This window comes from Antechinus flavipes, chromosome 3, assembly GCF_016432865.1.
Source record: "Antechinus flavipes isolate AdamAnt ecotype Samford, QLD, Australia chromosome 3, AdamAnt_v2, whole genome shotgun sequence".
Classification (NCBI taxonomy): domain Eukaryota; kingdom Metazoa; phylum Chordata; class Mammalia; order Dasyuromorphia; family Dasyuridae; genus Antechinus; species Antechinus flavipes.
Genome location: NC_067400.1, coordinates 597,220,088 through 597,236,178, shown reverse-complemented (window position 1 = coordinate 597,236,178; position 16,091 = coordinate 597,220,088).

Here is a 16,091-nt window from a genome sequence, read left to right as displayed (position 1 = left end):
ATGTCTTTATGGTTGAATTGTTATTTTTAATTTGTTGGCTAAGAAAACAGGGAAGTATAACATTTTATTTGTAATTATAGTATCCGTTACCCAGAAACCAGAAGTGTTCAAGTGATGGCTAGAAACCAATGTCAGAGGGTAATTTCAGAATTCTGAGAATTACTAGGGAGAGTTCTTTGTTTCTCCCTTTAAAAGATTCGTTCCTAGAGAGGAGAGGAAGAAAAGGGAATTCTTCCTGCTTCCTGAGAGTATCGGAGCTTCTGCTAACCATGAGCTGGTTTCTCCAGGTTGCCCTTCCTCGGAGACCTCCAATAGGCACATTTTGAACCTTTATCTCTAAGTACTGGCCTGGAACACTCTCCTTCTTCATTTCTCTCTTGGTATCTCATTTCCCTTAAGACTCAGCTCTAATCTCAAATTATTCTGAATATTATAATTACTCAAATCAATTACAAAGGACCTTTATAGGAAGATGCTACTTACTTCCAGAGAAAGAATTGATAAATAGAAGTATGTTTAATATAATTTTACATATATATAGTACGTAAATATATATACACACACATATCATATATATATATATATATGTGATGTGTATGTGTGTGTATAAATAGTGACTTTCTGTAATGAGGGGTAGGGAGGAAGGGAGGGAGACTGTTCAGAACTTAAAATGTAATATTCCATGACAATCACATACTACAACTGATGGGCATCTCCTCAGTTTCCCATTTTTTGCCCTGAGAAGATAACTGCTATAAATATTTCTTTGTACATATAGGTCTTTTCCTTTTATTTTTTAAAAATCTCTTCCATGCCTAGTAGTAATATTGTTAAATCAAAGTATATGCATGAATTTGTACACTTTTGTGTCTTTTGATCATTTATCAATTGGGGCATGGCTCTTATTTTTTATAAATTTGACTCAGATATTAAATTCCAGGAGGATGTTTTTTGGGCCTGAGCCCAATTCATATTTCTCTTTGAGGCTTTGCATGTAGGAGTTTCAACATTGTTATCCTCTTCTAAATTTGTGTTTTGATCTTTCCTCTTGGCATAGTAGCTTTCTATGGTCAAGACTTTTTATGTATTTGCTTGCTTATTTTTTAGCTTATTTCATGACTTTTAAAGTTCTGGGATCCAGAAGGCACTGAGCCAAGCTTCTTGCACTGGGGGCCAAAAAGCCTGATCACTGGCAGCTTACTTGCTGTGTAGTGAAGACCTCAGGGTCTTGATTACTGATTTATGCTGGATTAGGGGGTCTCCTGCTGGCTTATCCAGATATCTCCTGGGTTGGGCTGCTCTTTTACCCAAGTGAGATAGATCTGTTTTATATTCCTTCCAAATTATCTTGGACTGAAAAATTGTTTTGCCCTGTTCTTTTGTAGGTTCTGTCATTCCAGAATTCTTTTAGAGTCTTGATTTAAGGTTGTTTTGAGGGAAACTGAAAGAGAGCTTAGACAAATTCCTTCTTTTTCTCCACCATCTTGAAATCACCTTGACTTTTAACTTTCACCACTTGAAATGGGTGATTTTATTAATAACTTCATTTTCACTTTTGAGTTGGAAAACCAGCCCATTTACAACTATGTGGAGTAGAGAAAAAAGAGAGGCATGATGTGCATAAGTTTGTGGAGCAGTTGGTGTCCTACTAAGTGCTTCACTGGTCTTGTTCACTCTACCATTATAAAGATCTGTGTCTTTGTTGCATATTTTCACTGTTTGCCTGTAAAACTCAAGTTTTGTATTACAACTATGCCCCCCAAATATAGTACAAGTTCTTTGGATTCTAACACTGAATTTGCAAAGGTCAATGATGCAGTTTAGTGAGAGAATAAAGGTGTTCAATATACTTAATATCAGAAAGCCTGCAGCTGCCATAGGCTTTGAATTTTGTATTAATGAGTTAATGATTTGTTATATCTGCAAAAAGGAAGGAAGTATTTCAGGCTGATGAGTCCTTCACAAATTCCAATGCCATCAACCTGAAGGGCAGAGTGTCAGAAGTGATGTTAATACCTTGCCAGAGTTGTGGTCTTTTGACAGTAGTGACTAAAGTCCTAGTAATCTCTCCTTCAATTTTCAAAGGACAGCCAAAGGAGAGAGGTTTACAGCAGTATAATATAGACTATCTCATACTGCTTTCCAACACAGTGTAACATTCAACTTAAAAATATTTTAGTCATAAGAATTTTATTTGCTTAATGGTATTTATCATACTATAGATTTTATATGTTATAAAATGTGAATTATTGTCTGAAATTAATTTTTAAAATTAAGACATTAGCATAAAGGGTCACAGAATAGGGAGTTCCTAGCATGTTACCAATTTTATTTTGTGTACTGAATTTTATGGGTTATTGCCATGTTAGAATTAATATTTTGTTTTAAAAATTATCTGTGAAAAAGTGTATTCTCAGCAATCTCTAGTGAAAGATTGCTGTTTTTGGTGGTTGTAAATGCTTGCTAATTGATTGACTTGAAATCCAGCATTTTTTTCTGGGATTATATGCTCTCTTCTTAATGGTTCGTGAAAAAAAGGAATAACTAATAATAGCTGAACACATCAGTCATACCCTTTTCGGTTGCTAAGATAGTTTCAAAAATCAAAGACCTTCATCATAAAGATCCCAAAAGTGATGAACAGGTGGTTGACCAAACAATGACTCTTGTCAGGTTTTGGGGGACCAACTCTCCCAAATCCAAAGGGATTACTTTGGAGAACAGAACTGATATGTTTAAAATAAAAATCAAGTTAGGATACATTACTCTTGTTGGGTGGAGCAGTACCTATCCATATACAGCTATCCTATTTCACCATTTACTTATGCCCGAGCTCGTTGTCTTCTCAAATAGAAAAGAAGGTAAGAAATGGGTTAATGTGTTAATCTCTAAAGAAAACCTTCCCTTCTAGTTGATTTAGTTAGAAAGAAGGATTTATAGTTCTAGAGGACCAGAAATAGACAGTTAGGAAATCCTGTGGACAGAGGCCATTGCCTTGAGACTGGCATCTTTGCTGAAATTCAGATGGATCTTTGGTTCACATCCTAGCCTAAATGTAACTTAGAGATTTTCATTTGTAAAATCAATTAAATTTTATTTTTAAGCAAAGTTTGCCTTTTCTCTGTCCCACCTCTTCTCTCCCCAAGTGGAAAAAAAAAGAAAATAAAGTCCCCATAACAAATATGCTTACTCAAACAAAACAAATCCTTACATTGACATGGGGGAGAATTATAGTAATAATACCTCAACCTGCACTCTGAGATCCCCAGCTTTCTATCTGGAGTTGAGTAGTGTTTTTCATTGTGATTCCTTAGAACTATAGTGTATTATTGTGTTGATCAGAGATACTAAGTCTTTCACAATTGATTATCTTTACAATATTGCTGTTGCTGTATGAATTGTTGTTCTGCTCACTTTGCTGCATCAGTTCATACAAGTCTTCCCAGGTTTCTCTGAAACCATTCTCCTTGCAGTCCAATAGTATTCTATTAATATACATACATACATACATATATATATATAATTTGATCAGCTATTCTCTAATTGATGAAACAAAAGTCACCAAAGGTGGAAAGTAGCCTTGTAAAGGGCCCCAGCAGTCCTGACCTTGGAGGTACTAGTCTTCACTGAACACACTTGGGTTCTGAACAAGGGACAATGATCTCGAGCTTTCCCAGTCACCAATGGAGTGAAACAAGAGTGTGCTTGCTCCCATGATTTTTAAAAGCATGATCAGTTTTCAGTCACACCTTCAATGTCAAAATTCAATTATCCAATGCCTTCAATGAGGAGAAACGTGAAATCAAAATCAGTCAATGTACTAAGGGTATATTCTTCAACTTGAAAAGGTTACAAGCCAAAACTAAAGTGGAGGGAATGTTGATGCAAATGTTCATCTTCGGAAGCTGAGAGGCAACAGAGATTCTCTGCTGCTTGTGCTAATTTTTGACCTGACAATTAACACCAAGAAAACGGGTCTTCCATCAGTCTCACCACACCACTCATATACGGAGCCATCAGTTACAATGAAGTTTTGAAAGCTATGGATAAGTTCACTTACCTTGGCAGTGTATTTTCCAAGGATGTCCATATTGATAATGAGAAGGACATACACATTACTAGAGCTGGCTCAGTGTTTGGGAGGCTCCAAAGGAAAGTGTGAGAGAAGAGAGATATTAGATTGACTACCAAACTGAAGGTCTACTTGTGCTGACCACATTATTGTACACCTGAAAACTTGGACAGGTGTATCAGTACCATATCCGAAAACTGAATCACTTCCAGCAGAATTGTCTTAGAAAGATTCCGAAGATAACCTGGCAGGATAAGGTACCGGACACTGAAAATTTTCTCTAATTAAACTGCCAAGCATTAAAACTCTACTGCAGATTAATATCTGGCCACATTGCTCTAATGCCAAATGTCCGCTTGCCAAAAAATAATTTTATGGAGAACTCACACAGGGCCAGCGCTCACGGGGTGATCAGAAAAATCTAGGGTAACTCTCAAAATCTCTCTTAAGAACTTTAGAATTGATTTATGACACGGGAGACCCTGGCGCGGGACCACCCAGCATGGCGTGCTCTCATTGGAGAAAGTACAGTGCTCTATGAGCAAAGCAAGATTGAATCAGTTCAGAAGAAGCACAAAGTTAGAGTCCATCCCAAACATTCTTAGGGACTATTTGTGTCTGACATTCCAAGCTCATCTTGTTCTGATCAGCCACACTTGTAACTCCACTCTAGCTCAGTGATGTCATTTTGGTCCTCTTCAAGAACGAAGGACAACAATCAGCTGCCAACCAGATGAAACAATAGGCTACTCCTTAGCTTCTGATTCACTGTCCCCACAAAGTGCTGTTATTTGTTTGTGTGTACATGGAAACTTTTTCTTTTTAGGACGTAGATATGATCCTAGAGATTTCAATGCCTGAACACAGGAAAAATCTTTCCCTTAATCAACATAAAGGGAAGAATCTTTTTTGTTTTATTTTTACTGTTAAAGATCTGTGGTTTTGTTGTATAGGGAATTTGGGTAAAAAGTAAAGAAATTCCTTCTTCCAGTACAAATGGGCAATTGTTCTGTAATTTATAGTCTCAGAGAGTTTCAATGATTTATCTATAGTCACAATATATGAAAAAGGCAATATTTGAGCCTAGGTCTTCCTGATTCTGAAACCAGTTCTCCACCCAGAAGGCCATATAGTCTCTTGACTAACCTAAGAAAAATAACAAAAGTTAACATTTATATAGTACCAAATGTGTGCTCCCTATGTACAAATGCTAGGTCCTTTAACTTATTATCTCATGTGATCCTCCCACAGCCCTGGAAGAAAGATACTATTATTTTCCTCAACATGCAGCAAGATTCTGCTGGAAGGAGAGAACAGGCCAGAGAAATTTTGCTGGGTGAAGGGGGATAAGCTTGGGGGCATGCCACCTTTCCTAGAGAGGACAGATCTGGGTGGGATGCTGCTGTGGAGACCATTGAGCAAGCAGGCAGCAAGAGAGCTCTGGGATCCTAGGAATGGGGTAAGCCAATAAGAGGAGATCCGCATCTCAGAAGCCATATCTCAGAATAAGAGTGTCACTATTAAAATTGAGAGGGACCTGAGTTTAAAGCCTGGCTCTGACTTTCACTACTTCACTTAATTTCTCTGAACTTCAGGACTTATTTATCTATTAAGTCACAGATGAAATTGTAAGCCAAGCAGATGAAAGGAGTTTCCACACTGGGATTTCATTATCCTTAAAAAAAACCCATCACAGGCACTTTGAGATTCATTTTAGGAGGAAGAGGAAACTGGGAAAGTAGCAGTAGCTGCAGCTTTGGAAGGGAGCCTGGGAAGATACTGCCCCAATTAGCAGCTACTTCTTACACGATCTTAAAAGAGGTGTCAGGAGCTACTCTATCATTAAAGTCTTTTAAGTTATTTAAACAATAATAGTGAAGTCACAGATTGTTGTTTTAAGGAATACAAATACACAGAATTTGCAGAATGCAAATCTGGTGCAAACTATCTTTTTCTTCTTAAACACTGTACAAGTCTTGGGGCTCAATTAATTTTGTGTGTGTGTGTGTGTGTGTGACAGAGAGATAAAGAGACAGAAAAAAGAGAAAGAGACAGAGAGAGATAGAGAGAAAGAAGAAGAGAGACAGTGAGAAAGGGAGACAGAGAGAAAAGGAGAGAGACTGTAAGAGAATGAGATAGAGACAGAGACAGAGACAGAGAGATACATAGAGAGAGACAGAGACAGAGAGAGGCAAGGAGAGGCAGAGGCAGAGAAGGAGGCTGAAAGGGAGGGAGACACAAAGACAGACAGACAGGAACAGAGGCAAAGACAGAGAGAAAGAATAAGGAGGAAGGAAAGGAAGAAGATGGGAGAAGGAGAAAGAAGGGAGAAGGAAGTAGAACCCCATAGATGGACAACACAATCCATACATCCTCTAGGAAATGAACCTTCTTAACTGTGATTGCTTTTATACATCAGTGCGCTATATTTGTCCTGTGATAAATACACCTCTGAAAAGATTATGGCTAGTCAAGGGAAGCATGACTGGGTTTCTGAATATCCCTTTATAAGGAATATACCTCATGATTAGAGCCAAGGCAGGATGTAATAAAAACAAGGGAATGGTAAGAGGTGATAACTTCTATTATGGAGGGTGAAAATAAGCTGAAATATAGATGGTTTAAAATGTCATAGCCAGAATGTCATGCCCCCTCTCTATGTATTTCTGTTATTGTCTGTCTCTCTCTCCCCCCACACCCAATCTCTGTCTCTCTGTCTCTCTCTGTCTGTCTCTGTCTCTGTGTCTGTCTCTCTCTCTCTATCTCTTTGTCTCTCTCCATCTGTCTGTCTTTTTCTCTGTCTCTCTCTTTCTGTCTCTGTCTCTCTCTCTCTGTCTCTCTATCTCTCTCTGTCTGTCTCTCTCCATCTGTCTGTCTGTCTCTGTCTCTTTCTCTCTCTCTGTCTCTGTCTCTGTCTCTCTCTCTCTTTCTCTCTCTCTCTGTCTCTGTCTGTCTCTGTCTCTCTCCATCTGTCTTTCTGTCTGTCTGTCTGTCTGTCTCTCCCTCTGTCTATTTGTCTAGCTCTCCCTTTCACATACACACAAACATACAACTGGCAAAACTTTGTGTCTAACTCCCACTGGACACTTACTCCCACAACTCCCTTTTCCAGGTCCCCTCTAAAGCACTTATCCCATCCCAGCTCCCACCCTGCCCTCAGCATCCTGCTGGCAGCTGCGAGCCCCCGCTAAGGTGTTGGGAGTCCGGTGGAACAAATGAAAGGAGGTTTTCTCTCGCTCCCTGGAGGGCTGCCCACCGCTGGAGAAGCCAGACCTTCCATCCCCAGTAATAACAGAAGAGTCCACGAGATGGCCCCAAAGCGCCTCTCAACCCAATCTTGGACAGAGTTGGTCTCAAAGTGGCTTTTGTTCCAGGCGGGAGAATCCGTCTTTCTTTTGTGTCTAGGATCACAGGAAACAGGATTTAAACCAAACTAGAAGGATTGGAAAGAGATCCACGTAGGGAGTCAGGGAACCTGAATTCAAGTCTCACACCCAGTTTGACTTTGGGTAAATACCTTTACCTATATGAATTTCCTCAGAATAGGATGGGGAAATGGACTAAATCATTAGTGTCAAACTAGAGAAAAATGATCCCTGCAGGCTGCTTGTGGACTTAGAAGACCACTCAGTTAATATTAGTTAATATGTAGAGTTATTTACTTAATTAATAATAGTCAATAATCACATTAGTTAATATATCTACTTTAATTTATCTATTAAATTAATTTCTCTATTATTATTATCTATCATTTTTATTTTGTATTTTATATATATATATATTTATTTATTTAAAAAAAATTTCCCAATTATCTTTTTAAATCTTATTTTTATTTTTTAATCAGGCAATTGGGGGTTAAGTGACTTGCTCAGGATCACCCAGCTAGGAAGTGGTAAATGTCTGAGGCCAGATTTGTACTCCTGTCCTCTGACTCCAGAGCCAGTATTCTTTATCCACTGTACCATCTAGCTGCCCCTTTCCAAGTATCTTTTAGTCTTATCTTGATGTAGTCCAAACATTTGCAGGTAACACTTCCTCAAAAAGCTGTGTGATCCTGGGCAAGTCAATTAAGCCCCATAGCCTCAGCAAAACAAAAAAAGGATTGCAGGTCTGAGTTGCACATTTTTGGACTAAATGACCTGTAAGGTTCCTTTCGGGTCTGACATCTTACATGCTAAAGTCCCTTCTAGTTCTATCATTCTATGTTCTAAGTTCTCTCCCAGCTCTGACATTCTCTGCTTTAAGATTCCCTCAAGATCTTATATTCTGTGTCCTAAAGATTCCCTAGGTCCTCACTCCTAAACTCTGACATTCTCTCTGCTAAAGATTCCTTCAACTCCCCATATATATAATCTGTGATCATAGAACTGGATTAAAAAAACAGGTTGAAAATCCAAGAGGAAGACATTAGTGCAGTTCTCTTTTTCTATTTTAGTTTATACCATCACTATAGCTTTAGCAATAGTCTTGGGCTTGATATTTTTTTAAATTTTTATTTATTTATTTTTTTGCTGAGGCAATTGGGGTTAAGTGATTTGTCCAGGGTCACACACTTAGGAAGTGTTAAGTGTCTGAGGTCAGATTTGAACTCAGCTCCTCCTGACGTTAGGGCTGCTGCTCTATCCACTGGACTACCTAGCTGCCCCAGGCTTCATATTTTAAAAGGGCAGGAAATCATGTCATCTGAGGATGGGGAAAGAATTGGGGACATTCAGTCTGGAAACAAGAAAAGTGAGGAAATAGGCTATTATGAGGAAGAAGGAAGATTGGATTTGTTCTGTTTGACCAATGAGTCACCATCAATAAACATTTATTAAGCACCAACTGTATATGTGCCCAGCACTGAGCTTGGCTCCAGTGAGTAGAACTGGGAGGTGCTGGTTGGCAATTGAAGAGATGCTCACTAAGGATCCATGGAAAGAACAATACCCAAGAATTAGCGGCACCCCAGAAGGGAAGGTTCTGTCTCAGGAGGGACTGGGCTCTTTCCAAATGAGAGCCAGGCCTTTAAACAAAAGCTAGTCACAATAATATTCCAAAACACAATTCCATAGCACAATTTGTTCAGCCATTCCCCAATTGATGGTCATCCTTGTAATTTCCAACTCCCTGCCACCATAAAAGAGATGGCATAAATATTTCCGAACATATAGGTCTTTTTCCCTTTTGTTTTTTATCTCTTTGGATACAGAGCTAATAGCACAGCTAGGTCAAAGAGTATGCATGGTTTTATAGCTCTTTGGCCATAATTCCAAATTGCTTTAAAGAATGATGGAAATACTGTGATTGAAGGCAATTCTAATAGTCTTGGGGTAGAAAATATCAGTCATATCCAGAGAGAGAACTACGGACACTGAATGTGGAGCAAAACATAGTACTTGCCCCTTTTTGTTTGTTTCCTTCTCGTGGGTTTTTTTCCTTTCTGTCTTGACTTTTCTTGCACAACATGACAAATATGGAAATATTTTAAAGGATTACACACCTTTAACCTATATCAGATTACTTGCAACCTTGAGGAGCGGGGAGAAAAGGGAGAGAGGGAGAAAAATTTAGAACACAAAGTTTTACAGAAGTGAATATTGAAAATTATCTTTACATGAATTTAGAAAAATAAAACATTATTTTAAAAAAGCAAAGACTAGTTGATCACTTGCAAAAGAGGCTTTAAAAGAGATTTTTGTCCAGGCACCCAAAAAACAAGGGATCCTTTCCCATTCTGGATCGAGGATCTAGTCTAAGGTTATTTATTTTACAGACGAGGATACAAATGCTTAGAGAAAGAAAGGGATTTACCCTTCATTCACAGAATTGGGATTCAAAGCCTCTGATTACAGCCGAGAGCTCTCTCTCCTCACTGGGCCATAATGTCTGGAGGGATAGCAGAATGAGTAAACCATCTCCAAAATAAAACATAACTAAGTGGTTTCACCAGGATAGTGCCTCGGTCTTTGTGACATGGTGGATGAAGTGCTGGATGCAAAGTCAGGATGTCTTGAGTTCCAATCTTGCCTTTCATCCTTCCTACCTTTGTGACCCTAGAGCAAGTTATTGATTAACATCTTGGAGCCTCAGTTTCTTCACCTGTGAAATGGAAACAAAATTTATAATCTATTTAGATTCAAATGAGCTAATATGTAGAAAATACTTGATAAACTTTAAAGCATTTAGTGAATGTCTATTACTATGGCCTTTCTAGTAAATTTGGCTATAATAAGCCTCATTCTTATGTTTACCTACAAATATTCCCACCACAATTCGGGCAAAGATGATCAACTGATGGGACCCGGCCACTTTATTGCATCCCGTCAAAATCGCAGGGACGATAGAAAACATGTTGTTGATCAGCAAGGTTCCCTTTCTACAGAGGAAAAGAAAAAGGAATCAAGTCCCTTCTCTTGAGAACAGAAACAAATGCAGTAACATTTGTGGCTTAATTCAACTCCTTCCTCAAGCACTTACAGGTTATCTGTCAGAAGGAAGAGTAATTGAGCCTCAGTTGCCTTTGGCTGTAGAATGAAAGGATTGGATTCTATGGTCTTTAAGGACCTGCTGAGCTCTGAATTTATGACCTCGCTAGAAGTCTTTCAGGAAAAAAGGATAACTAATGATCAGGAGCATGGGCATAGAACTGGTCTTGGAGTCAAGATATTCTGAGTTCCAATCCAGCCTCAAACACTTACTAGCTTCATGACTCTGGACAATTCACTTAATCTGTTTGCCTCAGTTTACTCATCTATAAAATGGGACTAACAATGGTACCTACCATTATTATTACCATCCAAATATTATGAATATTTGTTTTAATGCTAATATTTGCTGACTTTATATATCTATACCCATTTACATAAATTGCAGTTATTATTAGGGCTTACAAAGCATTTTATACATGTTACCCAATTAAAATCTAACAGCAATATTGTGAGATAGATGCTATTACTGAGAGACAGCTAGGAACAACTCTTTATAGAACACTGGACCTGGAATCTGAAAGGCTGAAGTTCAAATATAGCCTCAGACATATACTAGCTATGTGATCTTGGGCAAGTCACTTAACCCCTATAACTCAATTTCATCATCTGTAAAAATGGGGATAGCAATAGCTCCTGCCTCTCCCAAGGTTGTTATAAAGATCAAATGAAATTATACCTGTAATGGGCTTAGTGCAGTGCATGGCACATAATAGGCACTACCTAAATACTAGCTATTATTATTATTATTATTATTCCTTTCTCTTTCTCTCTGTATATATATACATACATATATATGTGTGTGTGTGTGTGTGTGTGTGTGTGTGTGTGTATATGTGTGTGTGTATATATATGTGTGTGTGTGTGTGTGTGTGTGTGTGTGTGTGTGTATAAATTTGGTTTTACCTGAAGAAGAGAAGATTTATATCAAGAAGGATCAATTAGAATTAGAAGAGCAATTACATGGAAGAGGGACTGGCCTTGTTTTGTCAGTACTTAGATGAAAGAATTAAGGGCAATGGATAGGAAATATGGAGGGAGAGGCCAGTTTCAGCTGGATGTAAGGAAAACCTTCCTAATATTGGGAGCTGTCCAAATGTGAAATGGCTGACTAGGGACAGGCTTCTTCCTCACTGGAGGTCTTCAAGTAGAGGCTGGATGATCACTTGTTGGGGATGGGGCAGAGGAAATTGTCCTTTTGGTATGAGTTGGCCTAAATATCACCGTGAAAACTTCCAGTTCTGAGGTTCGGGGTTGGGCCAGCAGAAAAAGTAATTGAAGCTATCAAGCACCTCACTTAGCCCCTCTCTTTCCAGTCTTCAGACACAAACACTAACAAGACTGAGTAGAGGAAAAAGATGTTTGCAAAAAAGTTTCCTTCAAAGGACAGTTGCTGTTTAAGTTAGTCTTGCCAATGTGACTGAAGAAAAGATCAGACAGCAGTCACCAGAGTCACTCAGTACAACTATCTTTATTGAGCACATGCTGTATGCAGAGACCTGGATCACTCAGAATATCTGAGGAAAGACTGCTCCATTCTGATTTCTCAGCTTGTCCACATTCTCTGTTATGAGATCACAGGCTGACAGGTTAGAAGGGACCTAGTGCAACCCAGACCTCAATGGAAATCCCATTGAGCGCAGCCCAACAAATGGAAAGAAAGTTCAGTTTTCTGGTTAGAGAGGCAGTTATAAGAAGTAACTGTAAAGTTTTAAAAAGGATGGGGGTGAAGCTCAGATTTGAAATATTAATTCTTTCCCGGTTCATGGAAAAGAGAAAAGTTTGTGTATATCAGATAAATAGTTTTATTAGAAAAATCTAATCAGATACTTAGGAGTATTCATTGTGTTAGAAAAATTGGTAAAGTGATAAATTTGATTTGATGAAACTGTTATAGTCAATTGTTAAAAGAATGATATAAAGCATTTAAAATTGTTTATTTGGAAATGCAATAGATGATTTTTGCTGTGATTTCTTTCTCATGCTAATTGTTTAGAATTTTATTTTCCCCAAGTTACATGTAAAAACAATTTCTAAAATTTGTTTTTGAAACTGAGTTCCAAATTCTCTTCCTTTCTCCCTCCTCACCCCTACCTCATTGAGAATGCAAGCAATTAAATGCAGGTTATACATATGTAGTCATGCAAACCATTTCCATAATATTCATGTTATGAAAAAAAATACAGATCAAAAAAATCTTCAAGAAAAATACAGAAAGTATGCTTTAATCTTCACTTAGAAACCATAAATTCTCTGAATATGGGTAATATTTTTTGGCTTAAGTCCTTTCAGAGTTGTCTTGGATCATTGTATTGCTGAGAATAGCAGTTATCCACATCTGGTTATCTTATACTATCGCTATTTACTTTGTATATAATATATTTCTCTTTGTAGCAACTCATGTAATTCTTTTTCTGAAAGCATCCTGCTCATCATTTCTTACACCACAACAATATTCCAACATAATCATATGCCACAATTTGTTCAACCATTCCCCAATTGATGTACATTCCCTCAAATTCCAATTCTTCGGCCCCAGAAAAGAGCTGATATAAGTATTTTTGCACATATAGGTTCTTTTCCCTTTTTAAAAATCTCTTTTGGGAATCAGACTTAGTACTGATATTGCTAAGTCAAAGCATATGCACAATTTTATAGCCCTTTATGAAAGTGAGTGTTGAAAATTATCTTTACATGTAATTGGAAAAAAATACTATTAAGTGGGAGTGGGGGTGAGGAAAGGATTTGAAATGCTGATTCCTGAGATCTTACAAGCCTGTCAAAAGTAAAATAAGGTATTTTAACAACAATTACTGTTGGAATACACAGGAGCTGTTGGAATACACGGGAGCCATCTGACAGTGGCTGCTGGAGAGCCAACCCAGACCTGCAGAATGGAGGAGAGGATGATACAAGGAGACTGAGAGGCGGTTGCTGTTCTCTGACATCTCTGACTCTGAGGTCATTGCATTTTCTGACCTCTGTCCTCTTCCCTCTGCCTCCAATTTATCTCATTCCCAGTCCGCAACACCTGTGTCAGCAAAGGCTGATCTGCAACTCCTTCAGATGTTATGATCCACAGCTGTGGAGGCTCTAGAACAATTGACCTGTCCCTTAACAACTTACAAACAATTTATAATATTTAGCCCTGTATATTTGAATTGACCTAATGGTAACAGTTGTAAATTTAAACACATAAATTCTTACAAACTGTCATGTAAGAAATAATATTACAGGAATGATTTTATTTCATAGATTTTTAATTTTTGATATAGATACTGTGAAACTGTTGATTGGGTTATTAAAGACTTTTGTCAATGTTAAACCCCATGAAACATTTAATTGGGTATATTTTTATTTTTTCTTATTTTTATTTTTATTTATTTTTAATAATAGCTTTTTATTTTCAAAATATATTAAAGATAGTTTTCAACATTTGCCCTTGAAAAAACTAATTGAGAATATTTTTTCTTTTTTTAATTAAAGCTTTTTATTTTTCAAAATATATGCATGGATAATTTCTCAACATTGACCCTTGCAAAACCTTCTGTTCCAAATTTCCCCCCATTAATCTACCCCTTCCCCTACATGGCAAGTAATCCAATATATGTTAAACATGTTAAAAATATGTTAAATCCAATAGATATGTATATATTTATACAATTATTGTGCTGTACAAGAAAAATCAGATCAAAAAGGAAAAAATGAGAAAGAAAACAAAATGCACACAAATAACAACAAAAAGAGTAAAAATGCTATGTTATGATTTACACTCAGTTCCCACAGGCCTCTCTCTGTGTTTTGATGGTTCTCTTCATCACAAGATCATTGGAACTGGACTAAAAAGAAAGATGTCCATCAGAATTGATCTTTGTCTAATCTTGTTCTTGATGTGTACAGTGATTTCCTGGTTCTGCTCATTTCACTTAGCATCAGTTCATGTAAGTCTCTCCAGGCCTCTCTGAAATCATCCTGTTGATTGTTTCTTATAGAACAATAATATTGGGAATATTTTAAAAAGAGAAAAACAATTGCTTATTTTTAAGAAAAGAATAATGAAATGAAAGAAAGACCTTGCATGCAATTTTTTTGTAAACTTGCCAGCTTCAAACAAAGTTATGAATTAGTGATCTGGTTAATTTGGGGAACAAGATCTTCCTCCCTTAGTACAAATACTTTTTGAATAAGGGAAGAAAAATTTTAAATTGTGTTTATGGAACAGAGTTATATATTTGTGCTTATGAAAATTAATAAAGTTATACTTGGAATAGTCTGTAATGATACTACATTTTTAACCAAACTTATTTTAACAAATCTTATTCTTAGAAATTTTCTTTTTTCTTTGTACAATATCATCAGAGTGGATTATCTGTTAGTCTACAAGTTGCTGTTAGCTTTTCTGCGATACTATTTTTGGTATAAATGACCATATATTCACTATGTGAATTTATATATGATTGCTTCATTAAAGTCTAATAAGTGCCTTTTATATAAGGATGGATTTTAAGCTATATTTGAGAAAGTGATCTACACAAGAAAAGAATTATGCAAAATTAGTTGATTAAAAAAAAAAAAAGCTTGGTATTTTTTATCTACTATTGCAACCACTTGAGAGTATTGATAACAACTGTATCCAGCCTTACTGTAATTAATGAAACTTTGTTGTTTGAGGTGAAACTGGTAAAAAGTTTTATTTTCAGCTTTGTTATGTACTTGATCCAATGTTTTACCACCTTCAAGGAAAATGCTAGCAGCTATGAGAGTGATGTCTTTGATCTTTAGCTAGTGAATATCAGTCCCTGGGGAAAAAGTTGGAAGGGTGATCTTGAAAAGAATAAAGTAAAACCCTCTTGACTCAGTTTCCTATACAAGACATGCTCCCACCTGGACAATTCTGAGCCTGGGTATAGTAATCCTGACATATACTTGGATGTTTATGCTATTATTATCTGAAATCAAATGGACAGGATCTTTATCCTGTTATTCAAGCACTAAGTTATTCTGTGCCCTTGGACCTCGTATTGATATTTTTATAATCATGTTCTTCCTCTTCTAGCGAATCTCTCTAGCTGGGGCAAGTTGAGCTGCTATTTTCATGATGAATCTCTGAATTTTTGTAGCCAAGCTGAACATAGCAGCTGTGTCATAAATGCTAGCTGAATGAATCAATAATTTCATCACAACTTAGGAAACTCGACAAAAAGTTTTCTATTTATGTGATGTTGGGTTACTTATTTTGAAAGGCTGTGGCAATAAATGAAATCTCAGTGAAGAAGTGGAGTTAGTTGACTTTTGCAGATAAATGGAAGAACATAGGAGACAGTTGGTGACTCACTTCCAGGAATTGTGTTGGTGGTGTTCTTCTGGGCTTATTTGGAACAGCATATGTAGAAGAAATACTGACCTCTTAGATTCCTCTTTATCCCTTACTATGTTCCCCTCAATATCATATTGGATCCAGCCTCTGCAATGGGAAAACCAGAAAACTGAGCAAATTAAACCCAGGCAAACAAAATTTTCAGCTTCCTTTACCAAAAGCCCTAGAAAGGACA